General features: G+C 40.0%; 4 non-coding genes and 2 pseudogenes across 4 annotated transcripts; all 6 read right to left on the bottom strand.

Moving 5' to 3' along the window:
- Positions 1-7996: 7996 nt before the first annotated feature.
- LOC143875208 (5S ribosomal RNA) lies at positions 7997-8115 on the bottom strand. The gene has a single exon (XR_013249865.1). It is a non-coding gene; the product is annotated as a 5S ribosomal RNA (ribosomal RNA).
- A 578-nt stretch (positions 8116-8693) lies between these two features.
- LOC143875193 (5S ribosomal RNA) lies at positions 8694-8812 on the bottom strand. The gene has a single exon (XR_013249851.1). It is a non-coding gene; the product is annotated as a 5S ribosomal RNA (ribosomal RNA).
- Positions 8813-9410: 598 nt separating this feature from the next.
- LOC143875397 (5S ribosomal RNA) lies at positions 9411-9529 on the bottom strand. The gene has a single exon (XR_013250043.1). It is a non-coding gene; the product is annotated as a 5S ribosomal RNA (ribosomal RNA).
- Positions 9530-10107: 578 nt separating this feature from the next.
- On the bottom strand, positions 10108-10226 carry LOC143870110 (5S ribosomal RNA; annotated as a pseudogene).
- Positions 10227-10822: 596 nt separating this feature from the next.
- LOC143870124 (5S ribosomal RNA) lies at positions 10823-10941 on the bottom strand (annotated as a pseudogene).
- A 578-nt stretch (positions 10942-11519) lies between these two features.
- Positions 11520-11638, bottom strand: LOC143875281 (5S ribosomal RNA). Its single transcript, XR_013249938.1, has one exon. It is a non-coding gene; the product is annotated as a 5S ribosomal RNA (ribosomal RNA).
- Positions 11639-22631: the final 10993 nt, after the last annotated feature.

Raw genomic sequence — 22631 nt, 5'->3', positions numbered from 1 at the left:
GCTTTTGGGTAATTGTCTCCTGAGAGAGTAATTTCAAAGGGGCTGGTCTCCTGATTAGGTCCATAGCGCAGCCTTATGGTCACTTAATGATATGAATTCAAAAGTGCATGTGATAACCGTGGTATCAAAAATAGCAACTGCCATGACGCTGAAATTTGCATGAACTGACTTGTTGCGTTTGCATTTAATTAATCTTTTCCAATTATTTGGCAAATGCTCGATGGAGTGATGAAAATATTATAATTGATTAGAGCATCCCTCGGGTAATTGAACAGTCAGGATAGGCAAAATATTCCTCATTTCATCCTTGCATTGGCATCTCTTTGTCTTAGGATCCCTTTGACCTTCATCTATAACTCTAATTCCTATTGCCCTATGCCGAGGCGTTAATCATTCTTTAAGATTTACCCTGCTTCTAGCATTATCCCCTAGAGTGTTCGGTTTCTTTCTTCGAGTCTTAGAATTCAGCTGATTCCAAGAAGTTTCCGTCGATTGGGCTATGACGGAACGTATCTTGAGCCAACCCCTTCCCTTCCTGCCTTAGAGTTTTCGCAGGTTAAGAGATTTCTTCCTCTTTAGAGTCAGTCCTAGAGAGTTTAGGAGTCAGTCCTACCATCCTAGGGTTTAGGAGTCTGTCCTACCCCTGTAGAGCTTAGGATTCTGTCCTATCCCTTCATAAAATTTAGGATTCCGTCCTTCCATCTTTCAGAGTCGGTCTTCAGCATAGGAGTCAGTCCTTCAGTCTTTCAGGAGTCGGTCCTATCATCATAGGGGTTAGGATTCTGTCCATCCCCTCATCAAGTCATGTGATTTTGTCCGCTCCTGCAAGGTATAGGATGCTGTCCAACCCTTGCAGAGTCGTGATTCTGTTCATTCCCCCGCAAAACATAGGATGCTGTCCAACCTTTGCGGGATATCAGGAGTCTGTCCTCCCCTTGTGATGATAGGATTCTGTCCTGTTGAGTCAAAAAACATAAAAAACATCTGAAAAATCAAAAATCTCAAAAATCTCGAGTCATTAGAGTGTAGTTAGGAAAATCTAGTCCGAACTACGGATGACTTGATCCCTCGCTGAGGGGTACGTAGGCAGCTCAGGCGTGCTGCTGGCATCCTGAGTCCAGTTACCCCTTCTTTTTTTTACACTATTTTCACTATCTTTTTACACCATTTTTACACCCTTTCACCATTTTTTTTAAATCACCATTTTACAAATATTTCTCACCTTTTCGTCCACCCAAGTTCAGTCAAACATTTTTAATAAATATTTTCAAACATTTCAAAACAAAAAGCAAAAATGGGCAAGGATGGTGATTGCCAGGTCACTCGGAGCGCTCTTCTCATTCCATTTCCGGTTTTCATCGTGATTTTTCGGTTTTAATCGGTTTTCTGACATTTTATCGGGTTTTGGGACGGGCGATGACGTAGTGTGGCCCCTTTACAGGGATTACCCTCGCTGAGCCCAACGATAGGTTATGACGATCGCGAGACTTGTCCGATCTTCAGCAGATTATGATCGCTGGGCTTGATTCCTTTTGAATCGCCCTCTGAGCCTATCGTGTGTTCCATCTTATTTTCCCTGGCATTTTTGGTTCTCATGTGCCGTTGATTTTTCGATTTCTTTCTTTTCTTACACCTTTTAGCTTGCTGTGTGCTTATTTTAGATTTCTCATGCATTCTAGTTTGTTTGTTCTTTTAGCGTGCGATCGATTGCCATTTTCTTAGTCTTATCTCTTGCATAGGCTCGCATGCTAGTGTGTTTACTTTACTGCTTTGATTGCTTAGCTATAGCGTTTATCCATTCGTCTTAGCTTGATATCTGTCTAAACTTAGATATTTGTTTTCCTTATCTCATTATATCTGTCATTATCTGCCTAGCTGTAGCTATGCATGCGATTGTTTATTGCTTTCTTAGATGTGATGAGTTAGGATTAGATGCGATGAGTTAGGATTTGGATGTTCACTTTCTTTGCCCATCCCCGGGTCATGCATGCTTAGATAGACGTTATCTCGGGGATGATTGTTCCCATTTCACATGATTTTTGCCCAAAACTCTTCAAAGTTAATAATAAATGGCATAAGAGACCAGGTGCTTGCACTTGGGCAAATTGGGGGCACCTAACCCCTTCCCCATTCGTCATCAGGCACGAACCCTTTGTATCTCTGGTTATCTGTTGCGACAGAGCACAGCATGGGATCCAGGGCCCACTTCCTTGGATGGCGACTCTTTCTTTTTTCGAGGTGCGTCTCGAATCCGGGCTAGTCCCCGAATCGAGAGGTATCTCACTTTACATCGCCGCTCATGCTGTGAGGGGCACTCTTTCGAGAGTTCCTTGGCGGAGCTCTCCTTCACGTGGATGATCCTGAGAGACTAGTGCGCGGGGGCACGTCCCCCCCGCCCCCTCTCGGATCGTGGGTCCACAGACCTGTACAATTATAGTACCTCATTTTTGTTGAGCCTGTTTGAAAGCAGTATCCATTTGAAAATGATCTCTCATTTCCTCATTGCCCGTTTGAAAACGGCGCTGCCTCATAATTATCTCTCATTCTGAGTTGTGAAATTTTTGCAAATCAGATTAGGTCCATTTCTCCATTATTCTGAACCACCAAGTCACGGTGTTTAGAATAAATGATCTTGAATATGTTATAGGACTTCATCTAGGGTATTGCATTAGGTTAGGTTGCACTGTCTAGTGAATCCATTGTTTATTAAAGCTACGCAAAACGGTTCTGTCACTTTTTGCTTTGGTATTCGATGACTACGTCGCCTCTACCAAAGAGGGGCATCTATAGACACCGCCATTTTGCTACGCTTTAATGTAAAAGATTCGGTAGTATCATCGAGTTTTGAATCCGTATTCAGCATTAGATTAGGCATCCATGCATTTTAGGGTAGATTTTATTTCATTATGGGAGTTTTGAAGTTGATTCGCGATCCTGAAGGTCTCTAGGGGGTTCCTTTGGCCTCTGGAAGATGAAAGTTCAAGTTTCCAAGCAAATGAAAAAAACCTGTTATTTTTAGAATTTTCAGGGTTTCCCTCATTTTTGCCTATTTTGCACTGCAGGGGTATTTTGGTCATTCCCGATCTGTCTCGTTTGACCCCCGAGTTATATTTGAGAAATCTTGAGTGATTTTACAAATTTTGAAAAAGCTGCTATTTTTGAAAACTCATGGGGCTTCCACATATTCATCATCTTATGAATATTTCAATCATTTCTCATATGTCCAAAACCATCTCGAGGGTACGGCTGATGGATTAGGAGTAATTTCGTAAGATTTGGGAAACCTTCTAAATTTAGATCTCTCAAGATTTTCTCTTAGTCTTGCACTTCGGGGGTATTTTAGACATTTCCAAACATATCATATTTGGTCCCTAAGTTGTGTCTAAGAAATCTTCAGTCCGTTCATAAATTTTCAAAAATCTGCTATTTTTAGAATTTCTCAGGGTTTTCCCTAGTCTCGCCAAATTCTAGCACCTCGGGGTAATTTGGTCTTTTTCTGTGTAATTCTTTTGATTCCCGAAATATGTCTGAGAGATTATGAATGATTTCTTGAATTTTGAAAAACCTGCTAAATTTAGAATTTCTCAGGAGTTTCACTTAATTTGGAAATTCTAAGTGTTGAGGGCATTTTGGGTATTTTCAGGGGATACCAAATAATCCTGTTTAATATTGCTCACCAAAAGGACCCAATTTTAAAAGTTTCTATTTTTGAAGTTTGACCACAAAGACTTTCCATTTTTAATTTTTCCCTTTAGGGGTGAATCAATCTGAGGGTATTTTGGTCGCATTTGGATGTCTAACAGTCAAATATGGGCATCTTGGTCCGAAAAGTTATTTTCCAAAAAAGATGGTCCGATCATGTGTGAGGGATGCACCATAAATGTCAAATGGGTTGGGTCCATATATAGAATGTTGAATTTAGAAAGATTTTATTAATTTTTTACGGAAAAACCCAAAACCCGTGTGAAATGGCCTATTGGGCTAAAGCCCGCAAAGATGGAGCTCATGCGGGTTCACCCATATCGGTCAACCACCATGGTGGGTGGCCCACATGAGTTGAACACCCAACCTTGATGATGTCACAATGGTGACATCATATTTGTTAAAAGAAAAATAAAAAGAATAAAAAATGAAAAGAAGGAAAGAAGGAAAAGATGAATGATTGCTTAAAAAAGTTTTCTTCCAAAGAAGCAATGTGGAATGAGAATAGCATGTCTTCAATTGACAAGAAATTAAGATTGGAATCAAATCCAATTTGGAAGCAAAAAGGAAAGAAACCAAGAGGGAAAAATTGGAAACAAGCTAAAAAGGGAGCTCTCACATTGGAAATTACTATTTCTCTCTTAACCCTAGCTTTTTTTGTATAAAAATCAAAGCAAACAATCCTAGAAAAGATGGAAAAAAATCCAAATTCGTCCCTTCTCTCTCTCCTCCCAAAAAAAAAAAAAAACCTACTCTCTTAAAGTGTGTTCATATCTCTCAAGGGTTTTTCACAAAAGGGATTCTTAAAATCCCTTTTCTCCTTCAACAAATCACACATCAAGGATCTTTGGAGTGTTTTTTAGGTCTTCTTCATCATATAAAAGGGTGCGACAAAGCGTATACCTCGGATCTACGCACCCTAGAGGCGGGCGCGATCAATGGTAGGATCTTTATCTTTATAATATCAAAAGTAGAAAAACATGCTAGGGTTTTACTTTTGATAGATCAAATCAATGAATTTCTCCTTGAAATTCCAGTATGTTATAATATAGATTATAAGTTTTCAAAATTTAAAATTTCACCAAAAAATTAAATTTCCTCCATTTAATAATGATTTTCTTTCATTTTTATTCAATATGGATTTAAATCGGATTATCAAATCAAGTGTTAGAAAATGTGAGTTTCTTTAAAAACTGATATTTTTTGGGTTTTATATAAAATAAAACACTACTGGAAACTTAATTTCCAATCGCGGTTTCGCCGTTTTAATTTTCATTCTATTTTTCAAACATTTTTCTTGATGAACGAATCCAAAAGTATATCAAATCATGTCGAAAATTTGTGAAATCTTGTTTCCAAACCAATGTTTTGATTTCCAGAACACCCAAAAATTTTCGGATTTTTTTGAATTTGTTTAATCCGGTTTTAAATTATTTTAAATTTCGGCAATTTTTAATAAATATCAGAATGTTTTACAATTTGATGAAACTCTCCAGAATTAATGTTCAATAATAAATTGAATTTCTCATGAAATTATTTTTTCGAAAAAAGGTTTTTTTATTTTTTGTTTTCTAATCGCTTCTTCGTTTTACGTGCCGTAATTCGTTTTCGTATTAAATTAGTAAATTTTTAAAAATTTTCTTTACAAACCAGTAACTTTGGTTACTGGAATGGTAGATAAAAATTTTCAATTGGTTTTGCAAAGTTTTAATATGGTTTTGTAATTTATTTTAATAAATGGGTTTCAATTCCTAGGAAACAAATTCCCCTTTTCTATTTAAAAATCGATTTTATGGAGGAGATTTAATTTTTAAGTTTTGAAATTTTGATTGAAAATTTTATAATCTATTATATATCTACTTGAATTTTTTATTTGATTTTAGGATACTATTAGGTTTGCTTTTTAAGTAATTCTTTGGTTTCATCCGATTTTTGTGTGAATTTCAATTGACATCAAATTGTAATAAAAGTCCATGAAATTCGTACCGTAGTCTAATCTCATGATTATCTTTATTCTGTGAAAGTTTGGATTAATTTGAAATTGATATGCTATAAGTTATTGTGTTAATCTATGAACTGATTTGAATTTTGAGAAATTGGAAATTGATATCAAATCTTAATGAAAATTCATATATGTTTTCCGATAAGCTATAATAATCTAGATCTCTATTCTTTGAAATTTGGATTAATTTGAAATTGATATGCTATAAGTTGCTGTGTTAATCTATAATCTGATTTAAATTTTGGAAAATTGAAAATTGATATCACATCTTAATGATAATTCATGAAATTTTTTCAGTAAGCCACAATCATCCATATCTTGTTACTGGAAAAGTTTCAGCTGATCTGGGGTTTGATTGCTTAGGGTTTCTGTGTAATCCTAGCAATCTGGTCTTAATGTTAATAAATCATAATTTAATAGTAAATCAACACAAAAGTCAGTAAAAACCTCAAAAAAATCTTAACTTTACATCATGAATTTAATCCCTAACTTGTTTGAAACAGAAACCTTAGGGTTCATAGATCTCCATTGTAAATTCGCTATATCGCGATAGTCTAACTGCCGAGATCCCAACCGTAATCGTATACTAATTGCGATTAATCCTGCATAATTGGAGTGCGCAAATTATAGTATGATATTGGCTCCGAGGTCCACTGTCCACGGAAATCCTGATAAATATCCCAGGCAATAAGAGACTATAATTTACGTGCTAAATTATACAAGTGTTGAGAGCACGATTCCGTTCCATGGTTACGATTCGAGGCCGAAACTTGCGAACCATAGAGCTTTGATATTCCTTAGATGTTTAGGAATAGAAAATCCTCAAAAATCGAAAATCATTAAGTTTAACAAATCGAATTAACTCGATCCGCATCTTAGGAGCCGTTGGATTACGGTCTCCTTTCGTAGGAACCTTTAGGGCCCTTTAGGAACACTTACGTCTCGTTGTGTCCTAGGTTTTAGGGAGTCCTAGAGTTAGGAGTCCAGCCTTATCACGGTCGTTTGCTATGGATAGCAACCGTGCCAATAGATCTACTTACATTAGTCACCCATTTTTCCCGTAGGACAAGCCTAGTTACCTAGGATGTAGGTTCACCTGCATTAGTCAAAGGGATGTCTTGCACTAAGATAGGACCATATAGCATCTTAGATGAAGTCCTAGGATAATAAAATCTTCAACTTGAACTAAATAATTTCTCTTAAATTGTTAAAACAGTCAATCCAGTCTAGATCGGTATCCTAGATGAGTTAGGCATAAGTAGCTTAGTTTAGGTGCACCGAACTACGATCGACTCTGATTCCAGTGAGGCTGGGATATGTAGGCAACTTGGATACTTGAGTGGCATACCAAGCCCGAGTCGGCTCCACACATAAGTGGTAGGGTTTTGTACATTAATCCTTAAATTAAAAGTAATTAAATCACTTAGGACTTTCCATGAAATTAGAATTTTAGGAGAACTTTCATTTAGATGGAATTCAAACAAATTAAGAAAATCAAGAGTGACATTTAGGAATTACACTGAAATTAGATCTTAGGATGCATGTCATGTAGTTCGCACATTAATATAGAGTTAAATGAGCCATTTAAAAGAAATTCAAAAGAGTTACCTTTTGGAATTGAAGACCGATTATCGGGCAAGAATAGTGCATGTGGTGGTAACTCCCCATACCTTCCATTCTCGTAACCAGGTAACGAGTCTAGATTTCTGGTCAATTATGGGTCCTAGATCCCTCAACTATGTGGCGACTCTGTCACTCACTTTTGCGTAGAATTCAGATTGCCTTAGTGATCCCAAGTCACGGAAAAGATGAATTAAATCACACCTGGCTAGGCTCGGCGGCTTACCCCTGCCCATATGGGTACTGGTTTAAACGTTTGTTTGCACCCTATGGCTTGGTTGTTGCCTGCTTAGTTGGGTAATTAAAATCAATGATAAAAAGCACACGCCATTCGCGTGGGTACGAGAGACCAAGAGAGAGTGTAGCGCCTCGCGCGCTGCGACCCTCTCTCGGGATCGGGTCCCACAGTACGTCACTGAATCTAAACAAACCCCCGCTATATTTTGACAGCAAATAAAATTTCAGAACGAATTCCGTTTATCCAATCAAAAGACACTATCACCCCATCATAACAAAGACCGGACGTATTGGAATTCACCATCCGAAAGAAAATAAATACAGCCGAACCGAAACCTAAGCGGCGTTGCACTAAACGTGCATTTCAATCCTCGTCGAAGTTCTAGAACCGAAAGATTGTTCGAAAAAAGTGGTAGATAGCGGAAAAAATTGACAGGGGTGCAACACGAGGACTTCCAAGGAGGTCACCCATTCTAGTACTACTCTCGCCCAAGCACGCTTAACTTCGTAGTTCTGATGGGATCCAGTGCATTTGTGCTGATATGATCGCACGCAGCATGCCTCTCCATTCACAAAATAATAAAGAGTTTCCATTCGCATTGTAGTACGAAGTCCGTTTAAATGAAAGTGCGAAAAACTCCTGCTAGATGACATCGAATGGACGATCCGAGCATGTCGGGAAGCCGAGTGACCGTCAGGGCCACCATAGCCTGACAAATCTTCTCGTGTACCCCCGAATCAATATAAGAATCGCCCCGATCTGACGGACGGATCAAAAGTTATCGTTGCAACGATATTTGTACACCCAAGGGTTGCTCACGTCCAGTAAACACCTTCCGACCCGATTCCTGAATCGCATCCACTAGTAGACTCATCCGCTATTGCCGGTACGTCACTGAATCTAAACAAACCCCCGCTATATTTTGACCGCAAATAAAATATCAGAACGAATTCCGTTTATCCAATCAAACGACACTATCACCTCGCCATAATAAAGACCGGACGTATTTGAATTCACCATCCAGAAGAAAATAAATACATCCGAACCGAAACCTAAGAGGTGTCGCACTAAACGTGCATTTCAATCCTCGTCGAAGTTCTAGAACCGAAAGATGTTGCGAAAAAAGTGACCGGGCTGCAACACGAGGACTTCCCAGGAGGTCACCCATCCTAGTACTACTCTCGCCCATGCACGCTTAACTTCGGAGTTCTGATGTGATCCAGTGCATTTAGGCTAGTATGATCGCACCCAGCATGCCTCTCCATCCTCAAAGTAATAAAGAGCTTCCATTAACATTGTCGTACGAAATCCGTTTATATGAAAGTGCGAAAAACTCCTGCTAGATTACATCGGATGGACGATCTGAGCATGTCGGGCAGCCGAATGACCGCCAAGGCCCTCATAGCGTGATGAATCTTCTCGAGTACCCTCGAATCAATATAAGATTCGCCACGATCTGACGGGCGGATCAAAAGTTATCGTCGGAACGATATTTGTGCACCCAAGGGTTGCTCACTTCTAGTAAACACCTTCTGACCAGACTCCTGACTCGCATCCACTAGTACACTCATCCGCTATGGGCGGTACGTCACTGAATCTAAACAAACCCCCGCTATATTTTGACCGCAAATGAAATGTCAGAACGAATTCCGTTTATTCAATCAAAAGACACTATCACCCCGCCATAATAAAGACCGGACGTATTTGAATTCACCATCCGGAAGAAAATAAATACATCCGAACCGAAACCTACGCGGCGTCGTACTAAACATGCATTTCAATCCTCGTCAAAGTTGCAGAACCGAAAGATTGTTCGAAAAAAGTGGTAGATAGCGGAAAAAAGTGGCAGGGGTGCACCACAAGGACTTCCAAGTAGGTCACCCATTCTAGTACTACTCTCGCCCAAGCACGCTTAACTTCGTAGTTCTGATGGGATCCAGTGCATTTGTGCTGATATGATCACTCCCAGCATGCCTCTCCATTCTCAAAGTAATAAAGAGTTTCCATTCGCATTGTCGTACGAAGTACGTTTAAATAAAAGTGCGAAAAACTCCTAATTGATGACATCGGATGGACGATCCGAGCATGTTGGAAAGCCGGATGACCGCTAAGGCCGTCATAGCGTGATGAGTCTTCTCGTGTACCCCCGAATCAATATAAGAATCCCCACGATCTAACGGGCGGATCAAAAGTTATCGTCGGAACGATATTTGTGCACACAAGGGTTGCTCACGGCCAGTAAACACCTTCCGACCTGATTCTTGAATCGCATCCACTAGTACACTCATCCGCTATTGCCGGTACATCACTGAATCTAAATAAACGCCCGCTATATTTTGACCGCAAATGAAATGTCAGAACAAATTTCGTTTATCCAATCAAACGACACTATCACCCAGCCATAATAATGACCGGACGTATTTGAATTCACCATCTAGAAGAAAATAAATACATCCGAACCGAAACCTAAGAGGTGTCGAACTAAATGTACATTTCAATCGTCGTCGAAGTTCCAGAACCGAAAGATTGTTTGAAAAAAGTGACCGGGGTGCAAAACGAAGACTTCCGAGGAGGTCACTCATCCTAGTACTACTCTCCCCCATGCACGCTTAACTTCGGAGTTCTGATGTGATCCAGTGCATTTGAGCTGGTATGATCTCACCCAGCATGCCTCTCCATTCTCAAAGTAATAGAGTTTCCATTCACATTGTCGTACGAAGTCCGTTTATATGAAAGCGGAAAAAACTCCTGCTAGATGACATCGGATGGATGATCCGAGCATGTCGGTCAGCCGGATAACCCACAAGCCTGTCATAGCGTGACGAATCTTCTCGAGTACCCCCGAATCAATATAAGAATCGCCACGATCTGACGGGCGGATAAAAAGTTATCGTCGGAACGATATTTGTGCACCCAAGGGTTGCTCACTTCCAGTAAACACCTTCCGACCAGATTCTTGACTCGCATCCACTAGTACACTCATCTGCTATGGCCAGTACGTCACTGAATCTAAACAAACCCTCGCTATATTTTGACCGCAAATGAAATGTCAGAACGAATTCCGTTTATCCAATCAAAAGACACTATCACCCCGCCATAATAAACACCGGACGTATTTGAATTCACCATCCGGAAGAAAATATATACATCCGAACCGAAACCTATGCGGCGTCGCACTAAACGTGCATTTCAATCCTCGTCGAAGTTCCAGAACCGAAATATTGTTCGAAAAAAGTGGTAGGTAGCGGAAAAAAGTGACAGGGGTGCACCATGAGGACTTCTAAGGAGGTCACCCATCCTAGTACTACTCTCGCCCAAGCACGCTTAACATCGTAGTTCTGATGGGATCCAGCGCATTTGTGCTGATATAATCGTACTCAGCATGCCTCTCCATTCTCAAAGTAATAAAGAGTTTCCATTCGCATTGTCGTACGAAGTCCGTTTAAATGAAAGTGCGAAAAACTCCTGCTAGATGACATTGGATGGACGATCTGAGCATGTCGGGAAGCCGGATGACCGCGAGGGCCTTCTTAGCGTGATGAATCTTCAAGAGTACCCCCGAATCAATATAAGAATCTCCCCGATCTGACGGGCAGATCAAAAGTTATCGTCGGAACGATATTTGTGCACCCAATGGTTGCTCACTGCCAGTAAACGCCTTCCGACCAAATTCCTGACTCGCATAAACTAGTACACTCATCCGCTATTGCCGGTACGTCACTGAATCTAAACAAACCCCCGCTATATTTTGACGGTGAATGAAATGTCCGAACGAATTCCGTTTATCCAATCAAACGACACTATCACCCCGCCATAATAAAGACCGGACGTATTTGAATTCACCATCCGGAAGAAAATAAATACATCCGAACTGAAACCTAAGAGGTGTAGCACTAAACGTGCATTTCAATCCTCGTCGAAGTTCCAGAATCGAAAGATTGTTCGAAAAAACTGACAGGGGTGCAACACGAAGACTTCCCAGTAGGTCACCCATCCTAGTACTACTCTCGCCCATGCACGCCTAACTTCGGAGTTTTGATGTGATCCAGTGCATTTGTGCTGGTATGATCGCACCCAACATGCATCTCCATTCTCAAAGTAATAAAGAGTTTCCATTCACATTGTCGTACGAAGTTTGTTTATATGAAAGTGCGAAAAACTCATGCTAGATGACATCGGGTGGACGATCCGAGCATGTCGGGCAGCCGGATGACCTCCATTGCCGTCGTAGCGTGATGAGTCTTCTCGAGTACCCCCGAATCAATATAAGAATCGCCACGATCTGACGAGCAGATCAAAAGTTATCGTCGGAACGATATTTGTGCACCCAAGGGTTGCTCACTGCCAGTTAAGACCTTCCGACCCGATTCTTAACTCTCATCCACTAGTACACTCATCCGCTATTGTAGACACCCCATTTTGACCGTTCCCTGCACCTTCTTAGTTTTTGAATAACTTCTTCAAATCAGTGTGTTTGGACTCCAAATTACACCCTAGGCTGGCTTAGGGTCCCACCAAGGTCCCTGTGAACTTTCGTCAAGATCTGAGCTGATTCGCCTAGTGAGCAAACCTCGATAGTGTCGCAGTGCAAATTCAGATAGGGGGTTAAGTCCTCCAAGAGGGAGTGCCCTGTAAGTGAATTAAAGAAGAGAGGATACATTAGAGAAGGTTGTCGAAGGAATAAATGGGGTCAAATATATCATTTCTCTTAGGGGTCTGTTCTACCCAGGCACCCCCCCCTGAGATTAAAAGATTAATTATAAATACACTTGAGGAGGGCTGTCTATAGGAAATTAAAGGGGGTGTCAATTTATCATTTCCCTTTAAAAGGTAACTAGGATTAGGGTTTTGGAGAAGGCTTTTCTTCATCAGCAAGAAAAGCAGGGAGAGATGGAGGGCTAAGATCAACCTAGAAAAAAAAAACCTAACTATAAAGCCTACACCGTTTCCATTTTCTGGAAGAGAGGAGAGAGGGAGGGAGAAGAAAAAGGGAGCCGCCGACTCCGGCTGTGCCACCTCCGACCACCATCTCCGGCCTCATCATCCTCGCAGCCACCACCACTCTCACCATCCTCCTCCCCCTCTGCAAACCCATTTCCATCTACCCATCTTCTTCGGTGGATCCTTCACCGGAATCCGGCCGATCTTCAACCACCTCCAAATCACTCCCCATTAAATCCTTCTTACCCATATCAAAACCCCATTTCATTACACCTTTTCTATCTTCCCCACTCCATCATCTGCTACCATCACCTAGCTTCAGCCACTACAATCCACCATCATCGTCCCTACTTTTACAAGCCTTACTCCATCACCTCCATCTCCGGTAACCCTCTTCACTTTCACAGCCCAACCTCTAAACGAAATCCATCTCAAAACCCATATCAATCTCCCTTGCCTGTACCCATTTTTTATTTCTAACTTCCATTCCTACCAAACCCACCTCCATTAGTAGACATCGTCTTCTTTCCCATCATCTCTACCTCCCAATCTCCATCACTCCAACCTAATTTCCGGTCTACCTCCACCATCAACCCCATTTTCACCTTTTCTTCTTCTTCAATAAATCCCATTCCTACCCTCTTCAATTCCCACCACCATCATCGGCACCACTACCACCACTTCAAAACCCATATCTCTAACCCCGGTGGAAACCCAAACCCATTTTCAGAAAAAAAAGAAGAAGACAAAGATAGCAGAGAGGAGAGGGCAAGAAAAACAAAGGAGGAGAGAGAGAGCAAAAGGAAGAGAGAAAGAGGGGAGGTGGGGATCCGATCATCTTCTCCGATCGGATCCGTCCCGTCGGTCGACCCCCTCACCAGCCGCCTCATCTCCATCTTCGCCATCTTCTCCGACCATTCCGATCCTCCATCTTCATCACCATCATCAACCACCATCTTCTTACTCTCCTTCTCTAATTTTTGTTTCTACTATTACCCTCCCATCTCCGGCCACCACCCTATTCTCATTTTTCTTAAAAACCCAATATCCAAACCCATCTCATTTTATCTCTGCAAATCCAGCCTCATTTCGCCTCCATCGCAACCCCACTTCGCTCCACCCATTTCTTCAAATCCCAGCCCAAAGTCCTCTTCGAACCCATCTCATTTTCTAACCCAGAATCCCCATAAACCCCCTTCCATTTCTCTGCAAACCCATCCCAAAACCCATGTCATCTTCAAACCCTATTCTATTTCCTCTTCTCCATTAAAATCACCCAAACTTTTCTCCATCTCTGCAAATCCTCAAACAGTAGATCTGTTCGTTTCTCTCATCATTGCCCTTATTCGTGGCTGGATGGAAAAGGAGGATCTGGACGAGAAGAGTCTGAACTGAAGCCTTCGGTAACATCGGTAACAACAGGTAACATTTCTACCATCTTGTATTGCTGAAACCTGCAAATTTGTTTGCTCTAATTCTCTCAAAATATGGCATTGATTCGTGGGTTTGGATGCTAATTTGATCTTTGAATGCAAGAAGAAAATATAAGTTTCTGTGGTGAATGGAGGGTGAGGTGATGTATGCGTAATTGATGTAGGAAATCAGATGATACAAGTATCATCGGATTTCACAGGAGACCCCATGTCGAGGGTTTGATTGTGTTCATTATTTGATCTCGTTTCTTTACCTCATATCGAAGGAATAAATGTTTGAATTATCAGATGATAGGGTGTATTGTCATTTGGATGGTTACTCCCCTATTAGATCTATCATTTGTATTTTTGTTTTCTTGGAAGATTTAAAAAAATCCATGTGGATATGATATTACTGAAAGAAATATATTTTGTTTTGGATTTGTAATGGCCTCACAACATAGTGGGTTGAATGCCTTTTCTTGTGAAAGATAAAAATAAAAAAGCATGTTGTTATCACCAAATGCTGTGAGTGAATGAAAAATGGATCGCATGTTTCCCTTCACTGATTGGTCTATGACTGTTTTCTTTGAAAAATCATATTTTTCCTGGATATTACTTTATTAAGTTTATCTTGAGGATCGATAGTGATGATGTTGTGATAGTAACTATGCCTGATGGTCTTTAGATCTTACAGTTGTTGAGTGTTTTGTTCAAGGCATGATGGTCATGATCAGTAGTCTATGAGAGTTGTCCCATGGTTACCTTGTCTTCCCAAGCAATTCTCCTTAACTTTCGCAGGAAATAATATCAATCAAACCATCTGTTATTGAATATATGATTCTCGAATAGGTTTTTTGGGACTAGTTTCATCTTGCTTTTGATCTTTGATCTGTGAGGAGAGGCTTAATTCTTTACTTTAGTTTGGTTGGGATTTGAGGCTCTTAGCATATATTTGATGGAAATGTCTCTTTTCTTGAAAATTGGTGTCTATATCCCCATGTTTCTATAATGACATTAGCCCGCACGCTCAGAGCCCCACTCTTCTCTTCTTCTCCTGCTCTCCCCTCAGGTTTTGTGTTGATATCTGAGTCTCATTTCTGAGCCTCTTTCCGTATGCGTGATTTTCATCAGAGTTTCGGATTGTCTCCAGCATTTGATCTTTCCATGGGTTTTCAAAAATCTCCCTCTCAGATTTGGGCGATGAAGGCGCTAGCCCAAGCCCATCCTTAGGAGACTTGCTCAGTCCAAGTAGCACTCCCCTCCTTTGTATATATAGGAGACTTGCCCAGTCTCATCAGAACCCTTGTTTACGTCATTTGTGTCTCGGAGACATGCTTTGTCTCATATAGAGAGTTTTCCCTTTAAGAGGCTTACCTAGCCTCATGTTAGAGTGGCCTCCTCTTTTTGAGCGAGTCTTTGAGTTGGTAGTGTTATTAGAGAGTCTCTGACTCATTTGTACTCCCTCCCTAGTGTTATTAGTTAGGAGTTTTTCCATTAGAGACTAACTCAGTCATATAGAGCCTTCCCTGCTTGGGATCTTAGATTGTTTTCTCTGTTCTTGGGACATTTGTTTACTTGTTGTGGTCCGTCTCTTTGGGACGCAAATTACTTATTGTTTGTTGGGGTTTCCCCTCTAGATTTAGGGTTTTGCCCTGCTTTGTGGTATTACTTGCATGTTCCCTGTAAGAGTGAAATCATTTTAAGATCCAAAAGCATTGGAATATTTTAAAAATCCAAAAAAACAATTGAATATTTTAAAATTCAAAAACGTTAGAAATTTGAAACTCAAAAACATTGAAAAACGTTAAAAATATCAAAAACATACGAAAAACATTAAAAAACCTTAAGTCAGCTAAAGTGTTGAGTTTTATAGCGTATTAGGAGAGGTGGTTTCGAACTACGTTGGCTTGATCCTCTTCCACGAGGTACGTAGTGCAGCTTGGGATTTGCATCCCAAGTCCAGCCAAACTTTTTGTAAATAATATTTTAAACCTTCTTCAAAAACCTTTAAAACCTTGCTTTCAACAAGATCTTCCCTTAGAGTTAGGAGTTTGTCCTAGATAGAGAGTTTTAGAGTTAGGAGTTTGTCTTTGATTTGTTGTGTGCTTGTTTGTGTTTGTTTTAGAGTTAGGGGTTTGTCCTAGAGTTATAAGAGCGCCTCCGTCCGGTCAGTTGGCGATTCACGTCGCCGTCTGATGACTAGGTCTAGGATGCGTTAGTGGTCCCGTTGTTTTCCTTAGGACACACAGCCTAGTTACACATAGGTTGTAGGAACCACCTGCATTAGCTTAGGGCTAACCTGCATTTAGTTAGGGCATATAGGGTGTCCTAAAATCTACAATTCACTGGAATTTAAATAATTGTACAAGAAGCTTTAAGAACTAGTCCGGTCTTTTAGATCGAGTCTAGGATAGAGGTCTAGGTGTCTTAGGCATCCTAGCTTAGAATAGGCGTGAAGAACTACGTTGCCTTGATTCTCGTGGAGGCGGGGATACGTAGGCTTCTTTGGATGAACATCAGACTATCCAAGGATTCGGGCTAAATCGTTTAGAGTCTTAGGATTTGTTGTGTTGTTATATTGTATATTTTGTAGTGTTTTCTTACTTTCTTATGCAGACCTATACCTTTAGCTGTAGCATGTATGTGTTTGTTCACCAGAACTTAGACGCCAGTTAGGCATGTCACTCATAACCTAGCTGTCATTAGGTGACACATCTTTTACTTTATTTTGTGTGTGCTTATTATTTTATCCCCTGGTCATGCATGATTAGGTAGACGTCTTCCCGGGGATATTTTGTTCCCATTTCACATGATTTTGCCCAAAAATTCTTCGAAGTTAATAAATAAATGGCATAAGAGACCAAGTGTTCGCACTCGGGCGAATTGAGGGCGCTCTTCAGACCTTCTCCATTCGTTATCAGGCACAGACCTTTTGTATCTCTGGTTATCCATTGCAAACAGAGCATTTGTTTTGGTTCCATGGCGCATCCATGGATGGCGACTCTGAGTTATTTTTAGATATATCTTGGTTTCGAGCTCTGGCTCCGGATCAGGATGTATCTCTTTCTTTTTATATCGCCACTCATGCTATGCTGTGAGGGTGGCAGCAGTTTCGAGAGTTCCTTGGTAGAGCTCTCCTTCACGTTGTGGAGATCTAGAGGATGTAGGGGCCCGTTCCCTCACCGTCCTCGGATCGGGGTCCACAGGCTGGCGACTCTGCTGGGGAGTTCTTGAAACATTGCCTAACTCTTTAAAAATGCCATTTTTACTAACTTTGGAGAAATTTGGGCTAAAATCATTTTAAATGGGAACTCTATCGTTAGAATCCAGGGGCACCAAATAGGTGCGTAATTAAAACGAGGGATTCACACACTGCACATCATACATTGTCATATTCTTTATTTCTTTCATTGTTTTCATTATTGGCCCCAGGAAATAGATATGACGCGTACCAGATGGGAAATTATGACCTTGAGGGAACCGTTGTATCTATTTCCAAGCTATGCGCCGGAGCTGCAGCCGTAGACACTGGGTGTGCTGGTGTTCTACAGCAGCCGATGAGCGATGAACATACTCTCTATAAGCTGGGTGTGCTGGCGTTATACATCAAGGGTATGGTCATAAGCATAGCACCCTGCAGATATGCCTGGGCCCTACTTTTATTTCATTATATTATATATATATATATTAGTTGCTCCCTTTAGAACAAAAATTAGGGAACCCTTGCTAGGACACTGTATATGTGTACTCATATAGGACGAACATGTGTTGCTTACACATGTGAAGCCTAGAGTTAGGAGCTTTGTCCCACTTGTAGACTAGGGTAGCTTATTTTATATGGCTACAACACGGTCCTAGCACACTCATCAGTCTGTCTTGAGTCGAGACTTCCTTGACTCCGCTAGATTAGAATTAGAGCTGCTGCCCCTGGTTAGGATATATGTGTATGTATATATACTTATATATACTGATTATGTATATTAGGGTTCTCCTCTTAGTTAGAGTTCCTTATTCATTTCAATTGGTTATATCCATTATCTGTTCAGATCTAGATCTAGTCAGTGGCTTTTGGTTGCCATTTCCTTTGCCAGGTTTTGTCCCTTGATCTGTTGATTATAGGATTTGACCCGTTGTCATATATGTTCTCACCTTTGGTCGGTCCTTCATTTGGTCACCTTTCTCTGGTAACCATATTCTGAGCTTATCTTACCACCGTTATTCATATACCTTTGGTTGAGTTGTGGGAATCCTTTCTAGCGTCGTCATGCTGCCGGATTTTTGTCCAGAATATTTTGAGCATGACCGCTATCCTTTAGAGTTAGTTAAACCATGAGTTTACCTTACCTTGGCTTTCTTGTCTAGTCGTTATGCTGCCGAATTTTTCGCAGAATATTTTGAGCATGACCGCTATCCTTTAGAGTTAGTTAAACCATGAGTTTACCTTACTTCGACCTTCTTGTATAGTTGTTATGCTGCCGGATTTTACCTGGAACATTTTGAGCATGACTGCTGTTATTTAAAGTCAGGGATAAACCATGAGTTTGTTGTATTGTGATCCTTTTGTTTATTCCTATTTATCCATTTATGGATTATCATCAGATTCTTGACTTTAGTCATAATCTATTTTTGATCTTTTGTTCATATAATTGATTCATATTTTCTATCATGGATTTACCTTTCTTATATCATGATCATTGATAGATTAGCTAAATCCTGCCTATCTGTCACGAGTGCAAGATTATTGATGGGGTCCAAACTCATTTAGATTAGGGGTGTTTATCATTCCTAACTTTTTCATACCCAAAAGAGAGCAGCCATATCCCAAATAGACTTAAAGGGATAAATTGAAGATTCCTTGAGATCCTGTTGGTGTAGGTCATGTTATCAATACCTACCTTTCTTTGACCTTCATGGATTGACTTACCTGTTTTGTAATTCAAGCATGTTTTTGTCTCTATTTGTACAAGATATTTTATCCCCGTTATCATCCATTTAACCTAGTGTTTTAACCTCCATTTCAGTGATTCTTAAGGTGAGCAACTATTATCACCCTCAAAAGAGATAACCAATTGAAACCTGCTTGGTCTAGACCATCTTCGGTATCTAGACTCAGTTGATCCTCCCATTACATCGAGAATACCTTTACTCTATTTGTCTGAATTACCAGAGGTTCATCCAATGGCTGTCAACAGGACTTCAGAGGACCACCCTTTCCAAGGTTTCTGAACCAGGGTCGAACTTCTTACCCAGCATTATCATGGAGGAAGGCGTGCTACTTGTGAACTTCAGTGCCAATTCCTTGCCTATGTTCAACTGTTATATTTCAAGAGTCATATGTCAAGTATCTTATTTTAAGATTTGTTCTTTGTCAAGCTTATACTAACTCCTCGGTTGAAAGTTGGTGAGTCTTCTTTGTCAATGTTAAAAAGAAAAGAAAAAAGAAGTGTCATGTCTGTCAGTCTTTCTTGTATAGAGTCAGTGTTTTGTTTTCTATCAGAACTGATGAAGAGCCCGTAGAGGCATGTCTGTGAGTCATCTATGTACTTCAAAATTTTCAATTCAATATAGCATTTGGTTCTGTATCTTCAAATTTTTACGATTCACTCTTGGATTTAATGTTTAAAACAACTAAAGACCCCCTTCTCGGATGAGAATGCAGATGAAATTCACCTCGAGATCTGAAAGATGGTCAAACGAGAGGAAAAGCGTCGAGCATGGCCACTTGAAGAAGAAATCGAAGCCATTGATAGTGGTATCGAAATTTGAAACTCGAGAAAGATGGAGTGGCAAAACTTTATCTCCCGAGGAGCGCAAAGAATTGATAAACCTGTTTAGAGGGGTTTGAGGAAGTCTTGTTCGATCCTATAAGGATAAACCAGGGGAATACCCTGTCGTTGAGCAAAGCAAGACTCCATTGACTTTAAACATCTAGTTGAAAGTGAAGATTTTAAAGAGTAAAACATCAGACATCCTGTGGAGCTGATGAAATATTGAGAGAAGACTTTATGGCAAGGAAGTTGTATGATAAATTTGAGCCCTAAAAAAAAGAATAAGAAAGAGACAAGGAGTTGTGGAGCTTTAAGCATAAATTCAAGATCTTCGAGATGGGAGTGGAACACAGCGGTTGAAGTTTTGCCTAACATGCCGTCACACTCCTCAAAAAAAAATTCTAAGCCTTTGAACCCTAAGCAAAAGAGCTTGTGAAATAAACAAGAGGGGGGGTGAATTGATTTTAACACTAAATTAGCCCTTTTGAAAATGAATTATGAACCCTAATTTGATTTTTCTTCTCTTGATTAAATTTTTGGTTAGTGCAAATATGATTAAACACAAAATGAAATGCCAAACCAAAAATAATAATGAAAGTGCAAGAACAAGAAAGAACACACCGATATATAGTGGTTCGGGCAAAGCCCTATTCCATTCTTCTTAAGATCGTCCTTAAGGATTTCCCCTATGCGAGACCTCCACGATGCCCGGCTCCGAGGCGGTTACACTTCCAAGGGATATTAAATAAGGATGCCCTTACACCTTTACAACGACTCTCCTTCTTCGCCGAGTTCTAAGCGATTTCTCTCTAGGGAATTAAGATATGATGCCCTTACACCTTTACAAGAAATGGAAAATTAGTAGCTTGGCTTCTTCTCGAAAGCTTGATGCTCTTTGAAGTCCCTTGATTGCTCTTCAATGGTGATTGCAAGTGAAAGCTCTAAATCCAAAATCAAATAGATTTGCAAGTTGCAAGGCAAGTTTGGGAAAAATAAAATCTTAAGCTTGAAAGGGTTGCAAGTTTGCTTGAATGCTTAAGGGAGTTTTTCAAATGATCAAGAGAGAGGAAATAATCCTCTTGTATGAGTATATATAGTCTCTTGCAAAAATATGACCGTTTGGGCTTAAGAAAATTAAAAACCAATTTTTAAATCAAATCCCAACGGCTCTTTTTTGAGCTGTCGCGAGGTTCTCGGAGTTCCGAGAAATATTCTTGGAGTTCCGAGAGAGCGGCCAGAAGAAGAAAATATTCTACTAGACCATTTCTCGGAGTTCCGAGAAAATGGCCAGAAGCTACTGGACCATTTCTCGGAGTTTCGAGGGAACTCTCGGAGTTCCGAGCTCGGAGCTCCGAGAAGCCTACAAATCAGCAGATTTTTATTTTTTATTGCTTGTTTGATTTTTGGCTTTTAGAACTCAACTGCTATGATAATTTTGGAATGTTTATGAGGGTCCCAACATGTTGGTCCACCACATAACCATTCACTAAACCTTTAAAGTTCTTAAGTGTGTTTGAAAAACTCTTTTAAAATATGTTGCCTTGTCTTGGAAATCTAAAGAGAAAGGATGTACAATGATACCTATGTAACCTTCAACTTCTCTTTAGTCTTGGTCTTCAATTGATCTTCCATCTTGTGAATGCTTGCTTGAGAGATGATGTGAGCTCCACTTAGCTCCTTTGACTCTTGTTGGGTACATCTTCAAGCATGACAGTGTAGTGTGTTGGTTTCTTCAATGATCAATCCTATCTTAAACACAACACTTCAAGGCAAATTGATTAGTATTCAATAACACAATCAATTATGTTTAGAATCATCAAAACAAGATAGGAGAGTAGACCCTTGGGCTTACAATCTCCCCCTTTTTTATGATGACAAATAAAATTGATTATGAGGTGTGTGTGGAGTGACATAGTAGGCAAGTGAATGCTGGAACTCCCCCTCAATATATGCACACAGAAAAATGATAGCAATTAAAAGCATATGGTGCATATAGTCAATTGAATAGATAATCAATTTCAAACTTCTCCCCCTTTTATCATCGACAGAAATGGTGTACTAAAAAGTAAAGCAATTTAGGAGTAGATGAACATTGAGTTAGGTACTCCCCCTAAATCAATGCTTATGGTATAAAAATATATAACCAAGTAATGCATATATACCTGTTCATGATCGAGATGTTGACAAATATCAAATTGTTAGGTATTTTTAATTAAAGTGAAGGTACCTCTCCAACTTAGAAAACTAAGAAGGCTAAGAGTACCAATTAAGTGATTTTTAAGATTAATATTTGACATCTCATTCATGCAGATACTACCAAACAAGGATGATATATATAAATACTATATAGATAAGCTGGTGAAAGGCACAGAGTATTTATTTGGCAATTTCTTTGACTTGTTCCGCACTCCAAATGTTTAAGGCACTTCTGATATAACATATTCTATCATCACTAAGGGGTTTTGTAAAGATATCCGCTAATTGTTCTTCAGTGTTGATATATTTTAAGCAAATATCCCCTTTTTGTGAGTGATCTCTAATGAAGTGATGCCTAATCTCAATATGTTTTGTTCTAGAGTGTTGTATGGGGTTCTTTGTCAAACTTATAGCACTAGTATTGCCACATTGGATGAAAATATTTTCCATTTTAATTGCATAGTCCATCAATGTGCTTTTCATCCATAGGACTTGTGCACAGCAAGCTCCAGCTGCCTCATATTCTGCTTCTGTTATGGACAGAGCTACTGAATTTTATTTCTTGCTAAACCATGAAACAAGTGATTTGCCCAAGAATTGACAAGTCCCACTAGTGCTTTTCCTATCCACTCTATATCCAGCAAAATCTGCATCTGAATATCCAATGAGAGTTAAGGCAGATGATCTTTCATACCATAGTCCCAGACTTTGGGTTCCTCTTAAGTATTTGAAGATCTTCTTGACTGCCG

The sequence above is a fragment of the Tasmannia lanceolata genome, unplaced genomic scaffold (assembly GCF_043159265.1).
Source record: "Tasmannia lanceolata isolate RefF3 unplaced genomic scaffold, GAP_Taslan_0.1 ptg000003l, whole genome shotgun sequence".
NCBI lineage: Eukaryota > Viridiplantae > Streptophyta > Magnoliopsida > Canellales > Winteraceae > Tasmannia > Tasmannia lanceolata.
Note: the sequence above shows the minus strand (reverse complement) of the source record. Positions and strands in the feature narration are given on the sequence as shown.